Here is a 5,023-nt window from a genome sequence, read left to right as displayed (position 1 = left end):
AAAGAAGGTAGAAGAGTAACTTAGAATATTAACTTCACACCCAAGGTGAGTAATAGAATCTGCTTACCAGATTATAAGACCACTATATTATAGGTGGTCAAATTAAACATATTAGTAGGTCACTCATAAGATGGAAAGCCCGTTCAGCAGGCATAAACTAAGCCCAGGAAATATAAAACAAGAAACGCTACTATAGTGCATTAAATGTTATCTCTTTAATAAATAAATGAATGTATTGCACTTACAAAATCCAGGGTATAAAATGGCATGTAAACGGCAAGTATAACGGTGTTCCTGTGGGCTTTTCCTTGTGTGCTCGGCTACGAATGAAACCAGGCAATCGGATATAACTAACGTGATAACGTCATCGCCGTGGACCCTCTACGCTTTTCGTCACAGATAACTACTCTCTGATCTACTGGGCTTTTGATAGAAGTCACAAGACTGCTATATACTGCTGATGAGAAAAGGTATTTAGCCGTTTATATTTATTAAAATAATTGCATTTCCATCTTCTGTATACTGTGGGAGATCATATATAGGTAATGCATGGTCCTGGGTTTAGTAACACTTTAACCTCCCTGGCGGTATGATTATGTCAGGAATTATGTACCAAAAGCGGTACAATTTTTTGATATTTATAATTTATAATATATATAATATATATATATTATAAAATATAAATATATTATAAAATATAGATATTATAATATATATAATATATATTAATAATATATTTTATAATTTACAATTTATAATATTTGATATTTTTTTGATACTAAGGTGATACAGTGTAATCCTCTCAGATTACACTGTATCACCTCCTTTTTATGTGTTTTGTGCAACTTTTGAATTTCCCTCCCAGTTCCGCTCCCATGCAGCATTGCTGCTGCAGGGAACGGAACCAGGAAGTCATCTGAGAGCGACGGGCGGCTCGGCGTGGATCTTGGCGGCGATCACAGCAATGGGAGATCTTCGCCAGGAGAAGGTAAGGAACCCCGCTGCAGGCTCTGCACATCTACCCTGAGCGTGACTCGGGGATACCAATCCTAGCATGAAAAAAACACCCCGAGTTACGCTCGGGGTTACCGCTAAGGGAGTTAAAGTGGAGTGCCCCCCCCATCCAAAAATTTGAAGTCAGCAGCTACACATACTGTAGCTGCTGACTTTTATTATTAGGACACATGACTGTCCTGGAATCCAGCAATGTCAGCACCCCAGCCTGTTTCCATTGGCTGTGGGGTGCCTTCCACCGCCACTGCCGATAAAGGAACCCGGCAGTAAAGCCTTGCGCTCTTTTACTGGCCTGGCAGCAGGGGGAGAAGGAGGGAGGAGAAAGAGGGGGGCCGAACTGCTGACGTTCCTTGCTGCGGCGAGGTCCGATGGAAGTGGGGACAGGATATCTGTCAAAAAAAGGTACCCGCTCCCTGACGAAAAGTGCCAAATGTGGCACAGGAGGTGGGGGGAATCAGTTAAGCGTAATTTCCACTTTTTGGTGGAACTCCGGTTTAAGCCCTAACTCTGTGAATAGCTAACACGAAATAAGGGAACAAGGAAGAAATGGCAAGGGTCTAGCAAGGAATAAATAAATTGGCACTAAATAGGAGGGGTGGATAGAGGAAGATATCAAAATCGCATTAGGAAACCAGTTGTAGTGGTCCAAAATTGCCTAAGGCCATTCGATACAACACAGAAAAATTACATAAAAGTGGGGCAGAACAGGTAACACCCAAAACCGTAATTTATATTATTGTGCAATATGCACATGCTCCTTTGGTACTCAGTTTTGTTACAGGCAGTGTCAGAAGAATTACAGCTCCACAGAGGGGTGGATGCTGTGTCCGTCAATGAACATCAGAGAAATGGATTTTACGGCAAGTCAAAAATCCCATTTTCTCTTTTGTTCATTGACAGACACAGCTCCTGATCTTCTTAACCATTGGGGAGGCCCAAAGCAGTGTAAAACATGAGGGGTGGGAACAGTGAAAAATAAATTCCAAAGGCTAAACTATAGCCAACCAGGTAAACAGGAGCTCAACCAAAACAACTGGAGCCCACCTGAAAAGAACAATACACCCTCAACAGAGGACCAGGTCCTCTAAACAGCAGCCTGCAAAACCTTGCGGCCAAAGGAAGCATCTGCAGATGCCAACACATCTTTTTTTTAGAACTTTGTGAAAGTGGGCATCGACGGCCAGGTGGCCGCCTTGCAAACCTGCATCACTGACGCCTGATGATAGAAGGTGCAGGAGGCACTGAGCGCCAGAGTAGAATGCGCCTTGACAGGGAAAGGAGGAACCCAGATCTAGATTATCCACCCGTCGCCCAGTCCGGAAGTTGATTGTAGATCTCACAGAAAAAAACACAGGAGAAAAAAATCTAAATCTAAATCTAAAAAGAAAAAATTGCCAGGACCAGAGATCGCAGGAAGGAACTAGGTCCTTACTCCTGACTAGGCAGAAAAAAACGGAGTACCTATAGCAGAGAATATACCCCTTGGGACTGCCCATAGGCATAGCCAGACTGTTTTTCTGCCGAGTGTCCTACTCCTGTAGGGGGCAGTATAACCCAATGGTTAAGAAAATCAAGAGCTGTGCCTGTCAATGAACGAAAGAGAAAGGTTATTTTTTGCTTTATAGAATACATTTTATGATAATTTGTTGTATTTTTTAGTAGTTTATGCCATACCATTTTAGTATCTTTTATCTTGTCCTTTGTTTATGAAGCAAATATGAATATCAAATATGATGTATTATGCTAGGAAGTCCTTCATGTCCCTTCAATTTTGAATCAGTTACCATCACTTTTTCACAGATCAATCAAATTGTTTCATTTCTGTTTAATCTTTGAAGTTTAAGAATTTAAAGAAAATTTTACCAGAGCGATGAAGCTAACAACAGTTCAGGGGAATTTGACACACATGGTAACCCAGTCCTATTATGATGTAATATCCCTTACGGTTCTCATGATGGTGACTCTATTGTGCTTCTTCGTCTTCCTTTTCATCATTGGAGCTCTTCTCAGCATTTTCTTCACCACTCCTCACATCCAGGAAAACGCTCGCTACATCCTCTTCGTTCATATTCTCATCACCGACACGTTATATCTTACCTTGGGAATTTTAATCTTGTTTTCCGTTCTAAGCAATGTGTACTTCCCCACGCCCCTTTGCTGCTTGATTCTTGCCGTTGCTGCAGCTTCCTTTAGAGTTACACCATATAACCTGGCTGTCATGTCTCTGGAACGATACATTGCCATATGTTTCCCTTTGAGACACTTGGAGTTCTGTACAGCGAGGAGAGCTAAATCAACGATAGTGGTGATTTGGATCATAGGATTTTCTCCAAGCATTGCAGACTTTGTAACCATCGTGTACTCAATGGAAGGAAGTTTCTTTTCCATTGCTGTGCCCTGCGGCCGTCCAATGTTAACGATCAGCCCGTTACAAAATGTGATACGTTCCTTTGTCCATATTCTTAGTTTCACCCTTGTGGCCCTAATCATTTTATTTACCTATGTGAAAGTCATGGTGGTAGCCAGGAGATTGGGTTCACGGCAATCATCTGCCCTCAAGGCTGCAAGGACAGTCTTGCTCCATGTGTTCCAGCTAATGCTTTGCATGGTATCCTTCATCTCTTCTGTTCTAGAAACAACCATTCCCAATTACACGTCTGCCCTGGCCATCATTGGTTTTCTTATATTTACCTGTTTGCCAAGATTCCTTAGTCCCTTGATTTATGGAATAAGAGATGAAGTGTTTCGTAAATACATAAAAAAAGCTGTACCATACTGTATTTTCTCCCTTCGTCATCTAACTTTTAAAATATGATATATGGTGCTTCATAAATTCATAAGAAAACAATAACATACTTTTAATTAGCAAATTGTATTCAGTCTTGATCATAAGTCTTCACTTGGTGCCGGCTCCTGTTGGCCCTTTAAGAGGTTTGGCATGCCGGAAGGCGGGGCCTGTGACCATATGACGGCCATGATTGGCTGTCACTGCAGTCACATGATCGGAAAACTCAAATTGGGAGCTTTTCATGAGCCGCCAGTCACTGTGCCAAGACAAGAGCACCCAGGGAGCACGTTCTCGGTACAGCTCTATCGGCGCTAATGCACTCAAATATGCAGCCCCTCAGTGCCAGGGCCCTCCCACTGAGAGGTCACATATTTGCGTGCGATCGGCGCCTAGGGGTTAAAGTAGAACCAGGGCTTTTTTTCTCAGAGTATAGTTACAGATCAGACCAGAGCAGCTGCAGAATAGGGGAGTATAGTTATCTTTTCATTACAGATTAGATAGATTAGGCTTAGTATGAGGGTGGGAGTAGGATCAAATTTAGTTAGGTTTTGCCTTTACTTCCACTTCAAGATAATAGGTTCTCTATTGGCGCTTTTCCACTGCATGGAACCGTAACGGTTCGGCACGCTTTTGTGCTTTTCCACTGCTGGTACCGCATGGTATAGGGTCGGAACGGTTTGGTACGGTATGGTATAGGTTTGCTTTTCCACTGCATGGAACCGAACGGTATGGTACGGTACGGCTCTGAAAAAACAGTACCTACTCGATTGTGGTTCCAACAGGTACCAAACTGGTAGCATATCCCACAATCCTTTGCATGCAGTCACTACTAGCCACTGATTGGTCAGAGAATCCCACCTACCCCGTTGTTATCCCACCCACTTAACTTTAGTACTACTTTAGTGGAAAAGCAAACCTATACCGTACCGTACCAAACCGTTCCAACACCGTACCATGCGGTACCAGCAGTGGAAAAGCAAACCGGGCCAAGCAGGGCCGAGTAGAGCCGAGCCAGTACTAGCTGGTACTTGCAGTGGAAAAGTGCCATATGTTCATATTGCCATTGTCCCCCTTTCCAATCGCTCAGCAGGAAACCATTGTCAAGTTGTCAAAGGTTTCTTGCCCCCCCCCCCACCCCCATAAGCTTTTGACCGATGAGTACTTTTGTTTTGTCAACAAATGCCTTGATCATATGACAATAAATCAACTTGTGTACTTCTC

General features: G+C 42.8%; 1 pseudogene across 1 annotated transcript; it reads left to right on the top strand.

Moving 5' to 3' along the window:
• The first annotated feature begins 2,884 nt into the window (after window positions 1-2,884).
• LOC309548263 (odorant receptor 131-2-like) lies at window positions 2,885-3,815 on the top strand (annotated as a pseudogene). Its single transcript has one exon. The product of its transcript is annotated as an odorant receptor 131-2-like (transcript).
• Window positions 3,816-5,023: the final 1,208 nt, after the last annotated feature.

This window comes from Pelophylax lessonae (genome assembly GCF_965119305.1).
Source record: "Pelophylax lessonae genome assembly, chromosome: 2".
Lineage (NCBI taxonomy): Eukaryota > Metazoa > Chordata > Amphibia > Anura > Ranidae > Pelophylax > Pelophylax lessonae.
The sequence above is the reverse complement of the archived record's forward strand: the minus strand, read 5'-3'. Positions and strand labels throughout refer to the sequence as shown.